Here is a 12721-nt window from a genome sequence, read left to right on the forward strand (position 1 = left end):
CACGTGGTCGCATGCAACCTCCCCAGCAACCTGTCCACGCCTCGGAGCCACAGAATCAAACTCATCCCAAATAACCTCAACAAGACGAGTCTCTGTCACCTCAGCTGAATCATCGCAATCATGGTCCAAACCATCACGGTTGAACGATTTTATCGTATAGATAACCGTTAAACTCCTCGGCTCGACCCTGCAGGGGTCATCCCGCCTCTTGTTGAAGGAGGAACGGGTCACCAAACAGGGCGGCCGGGCGGTTATCTGCCGACGCAATGAGGGTGGAAACGAGGAGCGCGCCTCCCTCATTGCCACTAGGTAAGTCCTGGTAAAGGACCTCACTAGTGTCCGATCAGCCTCGGACCTGCTGGACCTCCAAACACTCTCTAGGCGTCTTCTCCGGCGTTTCATCTCTCTCAGCTCCCCGGGGAACCAGGGAGCCAATTGAGGTCTGCGCCGGGTCAGAGGCCGCAAAGGCACGACACAGGCCACAGCCCCCGGCCGGGCCCGGTCCCAAGCCGCAACTAGTTCTTCAGTCGTGCCGTGGGTAAGATCCTCAGGAAACGCCCAAGCTCCGCCAGAAACCTCTCCGGGTCCATCAGGCGCCTGGGACGGAACCAACGATCGGCTCCGCCTCCCGCGGTGGTGAGCAGCGGTTCGAAAGTCTAGGCGAAGGAGAAATGATCCGACCATGACAATGGTTCTTTCACTATATCTCCTAATTCCAGATCATTAACCCACTGACCAGAGATAAAAATCAAGTCTAGCGTGCCTCCCCCGATGTGTGTAGGGCCATCAGTTACTTGAATCAGGTCCAAGGCCGTCATGGAGGCCTGGAACTCCTGAACCACTGTTGATGACAAGCCGGCCGATGGCAAGTTGAAATCTCCCAAGACCAAAAGTCTGGGGATCTCAACCGCCACGCCAGCAAGCACCTCCAGTAGCTCAGGTAGGGCTGTAGTCACGCAGCAAGGAGCCAGGTACGTGATCAACAACCCCATCTGATTACGATGGCCCCACTTCACAAGGAGGGATTCACAGCCAGCTATCTGAGGAACAGTGGACCCCTTGGCTCCAGACTCTCTAATCACAACCGCCACCCCGCCACCCCTACCCTGGGCCCTCGGCTGATGGAATGCACAGAAACCCGGCGGGCACAGTTCTACCAGGGGTACACCCCCTTCTGTGCCCAACCAGGTCTCTGTAATGCCCATAAGGTCCGCGGACTCCCCCTGAATCAGATCGCAAATCAGGGGAGCCTTATTAACCACGGACCGGGCATTGCAGAGCATCAGCCGTAGGCCCGAGCTCTGAGGATCTTGACCATCCGGGGAACGAGTAGGGACTGGGGGGCCGGGGCACGTGATCGCCTTTAAACATCGACCACGTGCTCCCAAAGAACGATACGGCCCCCTGCCTCCGCCATATCTGCCCCTCCCACTTACCGTACAGATGGAATGATATTCTCTGCTCTGTTCAAACCCCTCCCCTCCTGTCTTCGGACCAGCTAAAATGATGTCGTGAGCGCGCGCTAGGACTGGACATACCCTCCCCGACGGGTAATGGGGTGAGTTCCTGTTACTTGTCCCAGCTTCTGCCAACCTAGCAGTTCAAAGCATGTAAAAAAATGCAAGTAGAAAAATAGGGACCACCTTTGGTTGGAAAGTAACAGCGTTCCGTGTGCCTTTGGCATTTAGTCATGCCAGCTACATGACTATGGAGACGTCTTCAGACAGCACTGGCTCTTTGGCTTTGAAATGGAGATGAGCATTGCCCTCTTTAGTCAGGAACGACTAGCACATATATGCGAGGGGAACCTTTACCCTTACTTTAATGCATAGAAGGAGCAAATTTACTTTCTAATACACCAGAAGGCAATATAAAAATAAATGAAAAGGACAAAAAAAGAGACTTAAACTACTTATCAGTGCTGAATAATTCAGCAGTAGCTCCAATATGAATAATCAACCAGAAAGATGAATACTGTCTGTGTCCACCCTGATACAGGTCCAAATCTGTAGTTGGTTCTGAACCAGTCTCAACAACCTTTGCTAAAAAAGAGAAGGATGGAGATGGGGTGGAGATCTACCACCTTCAGATTCAGAGGCCACCTTTTAAAGGGGGTTAAACCAATGCCTTTTAGAGCTGCCGGCATTGATCCTTCCTACAAAGAGTTTTTCATAACCTTCTGGTTCCAGAGAACAATTATCCCTCCAAGTGGCCCAAAGAAACCAGGAGAGACACGGATCCATACCAGTGGTGGGTTTCAAATTTTTTTACTACCGGTTCTGTGGGTATCGCTTGGTGGGTTTGGCACGGCTTGGTGGGCATGACAGGGAAAGGATACTATAAAAACTCCATTCCCACCCCACTCCAGGGAAAGAATACTGCAAAATCGCCATTTCCTCCTGATCAGCTGGGACTCAGGAGGCAGAGAATAGATGGGGGCGGGGCCAGTCACAGGTGGTATTTACCGATTCTGCGAACCACTCAAAATTTCCGCTACTGGTTCTCTAGAACTGGTCAGAACCTGCTGAAACCCACCTCTGATCCATACGTTAGGGATATTCTAGAGAGCACCGTATCTACTTCCTCAGAAGTAGCAAGCTAAAAAGAAACCCAAATGAGACCTACCTGACTTCTATTACCAAGACTTGATCAGGCACTGAACAGGAGCATCCCCTCTCTAAAACGTGTTCTCCCAGGTTTTAATTGTGGCATCAAGGCAGGGATGTGTGTGTGTGGTAGTTGTTATTCATGAGTCTCCCGTGGCCTCCAGGGGGTCTTCCCCACACATTACAGAATGTGAAACCGTCTTCATGAGGTTGGGTCATAAGGATCATTGGGGATTGCTGCTCACTTACCTTCCTCCCTATTGAGTTACCCCATCCCTGCCTGTCCTCCTGGATTCTGTGTCTAAGATGGAGATGGAATTTTTCAGGTTTATAATTCTGGGGGATTTTCACCTGCTACCTTTGAACCCAGAGTCTGAGACTTCACAGAAGGTCATGGCCATCATGGGAGCCAAAAAACCTGGTTCAACTCATCCATGGCCCAACTCACCAGGGGTCACACACTGGGAGCGATGTGTCTCAGGTCAGTGACATCATATCTAATTTGGGGAGATGTTAACATCAGTCCCATGCCATGAATGGACCACTCCCTGTTGGCCCTAGAGTTTTTAGCAGTTGCCCCTCACGACAGCAAGGTGGGGCATATTAGAATGGCCCAGCCCAGGCACTTTATGGGCCCTATGAAGTTTCAGAGGAATCTTAGGGTTTTCCCTGAAGCTGGGGCACAAAGTTCAGCAGATACTTCTTTGCTGCTTGGAATGAGGCGGTGGTGGTGGAGGTGTTGAACTAAATTGTGCCTGAACAGACTCTCTGTGTACATGGAACTAAAGATGAAGTGACACAAGGACATCATTGGCAGAAGACAAAGAGTGAAGCCGATAAAGCACATATAAGAGCGTGTATCAGAATAGAATAGAATAGAATAGAATAGAATAGAATAGAATAGAATAGAATAGAATAGAATAGAATAGAATAGAATAGAATTTTTATTGGCCAAGTGTGATTGGACACACAAGGAATTTGTCTTGGTGCATATGCTCTCAGTGTACATAAAAGAAAAGATACGTTCTTCAAGGTACAACATTTACAACACAATTGATGGTCAATATATCAATATAAATCATTGAGTCTTCAGAGAAGGGCGGGATATAAATGTAAATTTAAAAAAAAAAGGATTGCCAGCAACAAGTTATAGTCATACAGTCATAAATGGAAAGAGATTGGTGATGGGAACTGTGAGAAGATTAATAGTAGTGCAGATTCAGTAAATAGTTTGACAGTGTTGATGGAATTATTTGTTTAGCAGAGTGATGGCCTTCGGGAAAAAACTGTTCTTGTGTCTAGTTGTTCTGGTGTGCAGTGCTCTATAGCGTCGTTTTGAGGGTAGTGGTTGAAACAGTTTATGTCCAGGATGCGAGGGGTCTGTAAATATTTTCACGGCCCTCTTCTTGATTCATGCAGTATACAGGTCCTCAATGGAAGGCAGGTTGGTAGCAATTATTTTTTCTGCAGTTCTAATTATCCTCTGAAGTCTGTGTTTTTCTTGTTGGGTTGCAGAACCGAACCAGACAGTTATAGAGGTGCAAATGACAGACTCAATAATTCCTCTGTAGAACTGAATCAGCAGTTCCTTGGGCAGTTTGAGCTTACTGAGTTGGCGCAGAAAGAACATTCTTTGTTGTCCTTTTTTAATGATGTTTTTGATGTTAGCTGTCCATTTGAGATCTTGCGATATGATAGAACCTAGAAATTTGAAGGTTTCTACTGTTGATACTGTGTTGTCTAGTATTGTGAGAGGTGGAAGTATGGAAGGGTTTCTCCTAAAGTCTACCACCATTTCTACGGTTTTGAGTGTGTTCAGTTCCAGATTGTTTTGGTTGCACCACAAGGCTAGTCGTTCAACCTCTTGTCTATATGCGGATTCATCATTGTCTCGAATGAGACCAATCACTGTTGTGTCATTTGCGAACTTCAGTAGCTTAACAGATGGATCATTGGAGATGCAGTCATTGGTATACAGAGAGAAGTGGGGAGAGCACACAGCCTTGGGGGGCCCTTGTGCTAATTGTACAGGTATTTGATGTGATCTTGCTTAGCTTCACCTGCTGCTTCCTGTTTGTTCCTGTTTGTTTGTTAAGAAGAGCAATGAAATGCAATTACTTCTCCACTCTTATTGCATTGGTGGACACCAGCACAGCAGCCCTGGTTCAGATGAACAGGTCCCTCTAAGTTAAGAAGGAACATATGATGATCCTGTTATCTGGGAGGAAACCAAGGTAGTGATCTCAAAGAAGTGGGCAGGTTTTGTGGCTCCCAGATAACTTGGCCACTTGTATCCTGGACCTATGTCCCTCCTGGTTAGTTAAAGCCTCCAGGAGGTGGCATGTGGCAGAGCCCAAGCAGTAGCTAATGCTTCTTTGCAGGAGGGGGTACTACCATTTACCTTGAAGGAGGCATGGTATACCCCCTTCTGAAGAGGCCATCCTTGGACCCAGATGTGTTAGATAAATTTCTTCCAATCTCCCAATTTTCCCTTTGGAGAGAAGTTTGTTGAGAGGGTGGTTGGAAGCACTTTCAGAGAAGCAGATTATCTGGGCCCCTTTTCAACCTAGGTTCAGGCTGGGGAGTACATTTGCTGTTGACCTTTGAAGGGCCTGGGGTGAGTGTGATGCAACTGTCCTGGCTCTTCTGGATCTCTCAGTAGTTTTCAGTACCATCCACCATGGTATCCTTCTGATCATCCTCTGAGAGTTGAGGCGGGAGGCACCATTTTGTGGTGATTCTCTTCTTTTCTCTGTGACTGGTTCCAGTCTGTGTTGGTGGGTGAGGAGAGGTCAAGCCCGAGACCCTGCACTGTGGAATGCCTCAGGGCTTGGTCTTTCCTCTATCCTCTTTAGTATCTATATGAAACCACTGGGTGAAGTCATCTGACTGCACAGGATATGGTATCATACCTGGGGCCATGATAGCTCAGGCTGGTAAGAAGCCTATTATTAGAACACAGCAGCCTGCAATTACTACAGGTTCAAGCCCGGCCCAAGGTTGACTCAGCCTTCCATCCTTTATAAGGTAGGTAAAATGAGGGCCCAGATTGTTGGGGGGGCAATAAGTTGACTTTGTAAATATACAAATAGAATGAGACTATTGCCTTATACACTGTAAGCCGCCCTGAGTCTTTGGAGAAGGGCGGGATATAAATGTAAATTTTAAAAAAAAATCATCATATGCTAATGATACCCAATTATATACTGTATTTCTACCCCAGGCCAAGTAGGTGATGCTGTTGTGGTCTGCCCAAGTACCCGGAGGCTGTAAGGTCTAGATAGGGATGATGAACGAACTTTGGCTCAACTTGACAACATGGAGTGGCATGGGGGTTTTGGCCCCACATCCTTTCTTAAATTTATTCTGGACATAAATACATTTGCTGCTACTATCTCAAATAAACCTAGAACTCTTTGTTTAGTTTATCTCCTTTCCTGTGTTTGTGTGCGCGCGTGCTCACACACACACACACACAGTGATAGTTACTAGTCAATGGAATATTCTAACTCATTCTATTGATTTCAGAGACTCCCAGAACTAACAGGACAAGCATTTCAGAATTTATAAAGTTTGGTGGCTCCAGGAGCATATGCTATTGTGCTTCTCTATAAAAGTGATCTGGCACGGCACAGAATCCAAATAAAGAAATAAGTATATTATGTAATATGAATATTTTATGTTTTCACACATAATTATAATTTTTATAGTAATTTATCCCACCCCAACATCCTAACTCTGATTCCCACTCTATGTACCTTGGGGGGGGGGGGGACAGAAAAAGCTGCAGTTTATTTGCTCACCACCAGATGGTACTATAGCTTCAATACCAAGATTCTCAAGAGTGTTTTCTTTCTATTCTGAAAATGTGCATTTTTCTTAATTAGTAGTGGGAACTTACCAGTTTCATAATCACCTCTTTCTCATGGAATAGAGAAAGTGAGTTTTTTTTTTCTTTCAGGGCCCCTTCCCACTTTTAAAAATTATGGAGGACCCTAAGAGCTCTTCTAGGTATGGGTTATATACAGTGGCGGGATTCAAATAATTTAACAACCGGTTCTCTGCCCTAATGATTTCTTCCAACCACCAGTTCACCAAACTGCTCAGAAAGTTAACAAACGATTCTCCCAAAGTGGTGCGACCTGGCTGAATCCCACCACTGGTTATATATATATCAATGTTTACCTTACTAAGAAATTGACACTTTAGCTGCCACTACCACTTCTGATTATTGTTTGATGGGATTTTAATATTGTATTGTACTACAAAAACAAAATGGGTGCAAAATATGACGTTCAGAATTTTAATCAGGTAGGACTTCAATGTATATCACAGATTCTGATTATCTCATTCCTCTTCTACTCTCAAAGAAGATTTTAAAATATCACTTCCTAATTCACATGGAAATGATTTTGAATCCAAAAGAAAGAACATCCCTGGAACTTTTGTTGTTGTTAGTTGTGAAGTCGTGTCCGACCCATCGCGACCTCATGGACAACGTTCCTCCAGGTCTTCCTGTCCTCTACCATCCTCTGGAGTCCATTTAAACTCATGCCTACTGCTTCAGTGACTCCATCCAGCCACCTCGTTCTCTGTCGTACCCTTCTTCTTTTGCCCAGCATTAGGCTCTTCTCCAGTGAGTCCTTCCTCCTGATTAGGTGGCCAAAGTGTTTCAGTTTCATCTTCAGGATCTGGTCTTCTAAAGAGCAGTCAGGGTTGATCTCCTCTAGGACTGACTTGTTTGTTCGCCTTGCAGTCCAAGAGACTCGCAGGAGTCCTCTCCAGCACCATAGTTCAAAGGCCTCAATTCTTTGGCGCTCAGCCTTTCTTATGGTCCAACCTTCACAGCCATACATTGCAACTGGGAAAACCATAGCCTTGACTATATGCACTTTTGTTGGCAGGGTGATGTCTCTGCTTTTTAGTAAGCTGTCTAGATTTGCCATAGCTTTCCTCCCCAGGAGCAAGCGTCTTTTAATTTCTTGGCTGCAGTCCCCATCTGCGGTGATCTTGGAGTCCAGAAAAATAAAATCTGTCACTACCTCCATTTCTTCTCCATCTATCTGCCAGGAATTGAGAGGGCTAGATGCCATGATTTTAGTTTTCTTAATGTTGAGTTTCAAGCCAACTTTTGCACTCTCCTCCTTCACTCACATCAAGAGCCTCTTTAGTTCTTCTTCACTTTCTGTCATTAGAGTGGTATCATCTGCATATCTGAGGTTGTTGATATTTCTTCCGGCAATCTTAATTCCAATTTTTGATTCATCTAGCCCCGCCTTCCTCATGATGTCCTCTGCATATAAGTTAAATAGGCAGGGTGATAGTATACAGCCTTGCTGGACTCCTTTCCCAATTTTGAACCAATCAGTGGTTCCGTGTCCAGTTCTCACTGTTGCTTCTTGATCTGCATACAGGTTTCTCAAGAGACAAATAAGATGGTCTGATACTCCCATCTCTTTAAGAACTTGCCACAATTTGTTGTGATCCACACAATCAAAGGCTTTAGCATAGTAAAAGATTGAAGCTATATAACTCCTCATGTGTGAACCAAGTTGCTAATGTCAGCTCCAGTACTAAAATAATAAGCCACAAAAGGGAAGAACTTGGAGAATATCCACATGAAAGTTTAAAGGACAAAAATAATGATTTGGTAAACAGTATTAAAACATGTCTTTTAGATATGTTGGATCCAAAACTTGTATCCAATCATAACTCTAAAAAATGCAGCATCATATTTTATATATGCAGTTAATAAACTGGCTTTAGGAAACCAAAGATATTGAGTTTTCTTTTTCTTCATATTTTAACATGGTAAGCTATAATCAATTCATATCTAAATCTTGAAAAGACCTTTTTGAAAAAAAATGTTCAGGGCTACAGAAAGACCCAGCAGTGAATTGACTGATAATTGTTTCAGATCTTAAACAAGGGACCACAAAGTCATATGCTCCCACCAAAGGCATTTTGTTTTTTCCAATATTGCTGTAGATAGCACCTTGGCAGGGGTGAAATGCTACCGGTTTGGGCTGGTTTGCCTGAACAGGTAGTAATAATTGCTACCATTCACCCAAAACAATAGTAAAAAAATGCTTTAAAAATTTAAAAAAAAAAGTTCCAACAACAATCAGCTATGCCACGTGATCTTGGAAATTTTTTTTAAAGCATTTTTTTACTACCAATCAGCTGTGCCTGATTGTGAGGTTCCTGCTTGTTGTAGGGGCCATTTCGTTGGTAGTCCAGCTGCTTTTGCATTGTGTGTAAGTCAAGTGTGTAACTTTTTTGTTATTTTTGTGTAAAGTGTGATAGTTGGTTTTTGAGTTCTCTGTGACTTGGTGAGGTTCCGCTTGTTGCAGGGGCCATTTTTTGTGAAGTCCAGCTGCTTTTACACTGTGAGTCAATTGTGCAGCCACACCCACCGGTCACATTACCAAGCCACACCCACCAAGCCATACTCATAAAACCGGTGGGGAAAATTCTCGAATTTCACCACTGCACCTGGGTAATCACAGAGTTCAGTAGGATTATGTACAATAGATCTCAAGGCCATCAGGTAATTTAAAACATCTGCTGTTTCCATGTCTTCAGTGGGAAAACAAAAAAGTGTCAACATTTTTTCTTGAAGTGAAAGCCAAACTGGTAACAGGCAAGCCAATATGTTTGACAAAAAACGTTCTCTGATGAAGGAACCTTTTTCCTACTTACAGGTTTATTGAACTCGGCCTGTTGTGAGGCCTTCATTGGTTTTAAGTGGCAAAAGGTGATGTTGGCTTAAGTTATCCTGGAACGATGCTTACTTGTCTCATGGAAAAATGATGTTTTGTTCTATTTTGAAGCATCGCTGTTACTGCAAGTCATGCAATTATCAAGTTGAGAATGTGCTGATTTTGAAAAAGACTAATGACACCACTGTCTTCAAAATATGTACTGTATTTGAACTCCAGAAAGATAAGAGGCTCTGAGTTATCTTGTTATTGCAATCTGCTTTCCAGATCCTGCAATTCCTTCCGTCTGTTGTCTCTAGAACATAAGAATACCACTTTGGTTTGCCTTCCTTGAATATTGGCAGAAGTCTCTAGAGAAGAAATTGTTTGAAATTTGGAGAAATTTCTGAACAAGATATGGTCAGTATGGTAGCAAGTCCACTGCAGATCTCAAAGGTGAAACTTTGTCCAAAAAACTATATCAGTCCCAATTATCAATCCTGTCAAATAATTCTGACAGCAGCACTGAGAGGAACACATACTGAACAGCATATACAAGTATACCAACCATGCTTTTTTTTAAAAAATGAACCCCATATGTAGAAAATGCTATATTTTATTATGCTATAGTACAATGTTATATTTTATTATTTATTTAGGTTGACCAAAAGTGTGGTCTCTCCCAATTAGAGATTATTGCATTAAGAGGTTGTCCAAATAACATAACATAATAACAGAGTTGGAAGGGACCTTGGAAGTCTTCTAGTCCAACCCCCTGCCGAGGCAGGAAACCCTACACCAGGGGTGTCCAAACTTTTTTGAGTGAGGGCCAAATACAGAAAAATAAGCAAAGGCCTGGGCCAGGGGGGGGAATGGGCGTGGCTTATTTTGGGGCGTGGCTTGGTGGTCATGTGACTGGTGGGCGTGGCTAACTGCTCATGTGACTGAGTGGATGTGGCTATGGGCATAGAAACTACTCAGAGGGCTAAAAAAAGTAATTTTTGACCAGTCCTCACACTTATGACCATCCTCACATTTATGCCCATTGCAGCATTTTTAACAACCATATCACTCATTTCACAACTGCTTCTCTTCACCACGGTTACAAGATAGGGTGCAAAATGTAAAGATAGTTGTACGTGTGAGGACCTGTCAGAAATCACTTTTTTCAGCCGTCTGGGTAGTCCCTATGCACAGTTTAGGCTTAAGTATACTATATGTGTGTGAGTTATATATATGTGCATGTGTATCTCTATGTTTGTGTACGTGTGTGTTTGTGTTATGTTGATTTTTAATGTAATATTTTTAAATATAATTATTCAGAAAGGCATGCGGCCTGAAAACCTGGGACATTACAATACAGATGGATACAGTCAGTCTACTAAAAAGCAACAATATGTGGATATCATCTTCATTTAAGGGGGGAAAATGTTTCATATTCATTCATCTACTTCAACTCCCAGAGTCACTCAGCCAGCAAAGCTGGCTGAGGAACTCTGGGAACTGGAGTCCACAAGTCTTAAAGAGACCAAGCTTGGACAACCCTGATCTTGGCTTTTGTTTTGTATTTGGTATGAACTTGAAACTCCCTTCGTTATTCCCTGCCCAAGGGGTGGAGGCGCGAGGAGCCTCACCAGGCGGCCCGAGGAAGGCGAGGATAGAACTGCTGGGCCGGGCACGGCCAGCAGCCTCTTTCGCGCTTGCCGCCGCCTCCTCCCCCCCTCCCTTCGTTATTCCCTGCCCGAGGAAGGCGAGGATAGAACTGCTGGGCCGGGCACGGCCAGCAGCCTCTTTCGCGCTTGCCGCCTCCTCACCTCCTTCGTTATTCCCTGCCCGAGGAAGGCGAGGATAGAACTGCTGGGCCGGGCACGGCCAGCAGCCTCTTTCGCGCTTGCCGCCTCCTCACCTGTTTCTCGATGGCTGTCACTGCCGCCACGCGTGTCCGACATGGGGAGGCGCGAGGAGCCTCGCCAGGCGGCCCGAGGAAGGCGAGGGTAGAACTGCTGGGGGCAGGCACGGCCAGCAGCCTCTTTCCCGCTCGCCGCCTCCTCTGCCCCCTCCCTTCATTATTCCCCGCCCATGGGGAGGAGCCGCGAGCCTCTCAGCGCGAAAAGGGCCATATTAAATTATACTTCCAGAATTTGCTGCGGGCCAATAAAAACTGACCCGCGGGCCGCAGTTGGCCCGCGGGCCGTAGTTTGGACACCCCTGCCCTACACCATTTCAGACAAATGGCTATCCAGCATTTCGGATGCTGGTGGCTCAGCCTGCTAAGACAGTCTGTTATTAACACAGCTGCTTGCAATTACTGCAGGTTCAAGTCCCACCAGGCCCAAGGTTGACTCAGCCTTCCATCCTTTATAAGGTAGGTAAAATGAGGACCCAGATTGTTGTGGGCAATTAGTTGACTTTGTATATAATATACAAATGGATGAAGACTATTGCTAACATAGTGTAAGCCGCCCTGAGTCTTTGGAGAAGGGCGGGATATAAATGCAAATTTAAAAAAAAATTCTTAAAAATTTCCAGTGTTGGTGCATTCACAACTTCTGGAGGCAAGTTATTCCACTTATTGATTGTTCTAACTGTCAGGAAATTTCTCCTTAGTTCTAAGTTGCTTCTCTCCTTGATTAGTTTCCACCCATTGCTTCTTGTTCTACCCTCAGGTGCTTTGGAGAATAATTTGACTCCCAAATACATTGGTCTACAAGGAGAAACTTCGGAAATGAAAGGATCTTAATTTTACCAGAATTGGGTCACTAATAAATGAAAATTAAGTCCTGAGTATTAATTGCTCCAGTTTCCAAGATATAGCTTCAGGTCAAAATTGCATCAAAATAATTCAAAATTACGAGAGGGATGTGTGATTATGCTCCATAATTTTTCTGCAAAATGTGATATAGCAATGAGAATGGTGCCACACCAATCATCATAAAGTCAGTTTTTGCATTAAGAGGTTGTCCAAATAACATAACATAATAACAGAGTTGGAAGGACCTTGAAGTCTTCTAGTCCAACCCCTGCCGAGGCAGGAAACCCTACACCAGGGGTGTCCAAACTTTTGAGTGAGGGCCAAATACAGAAAAATAAGCAAAGGCCGGGCCACGGGGAATGGGCGTGGCTTATTTTGGGGTGTGGCTTGGTGGTCATGTGACTGGTGGGCGTGGCTAACTGCTCATGTGACTGAGTGGATGTGGCTATGGGCATAGAAACTACTCAGAGGGCTAAAAAAAGTAATTTTTGACCAGTCCTCACACTTATGACCATCCTCACATTTATGCCCATTGCAGCATTTTTAACAACCATATCACTCATTTCACAACTGCTTCTCTTCACCACCGTTACAAACTAGGGTGCAAAATGTGGACCAGTCAAAAGTGTGAGAACCTGTCAGAAATCACTTTTTCAGCCGTC

The sequence above is a fragment of the Ahaetulla prasina genome, chromosome 1 (assembly GCF_028640845.1).
Source record: "Ahaetulla prasina isolate Xishuangbanna chromosome 1, ASM2864084v1, whole genome shotgun sequence".
Classification (NCBI taxonomy): Eukaryota; Metazoa; Chordata; class Lepidosauria; order Squamata; family Colubridae; genus Ahaetulla; species Ahaetulla prasina.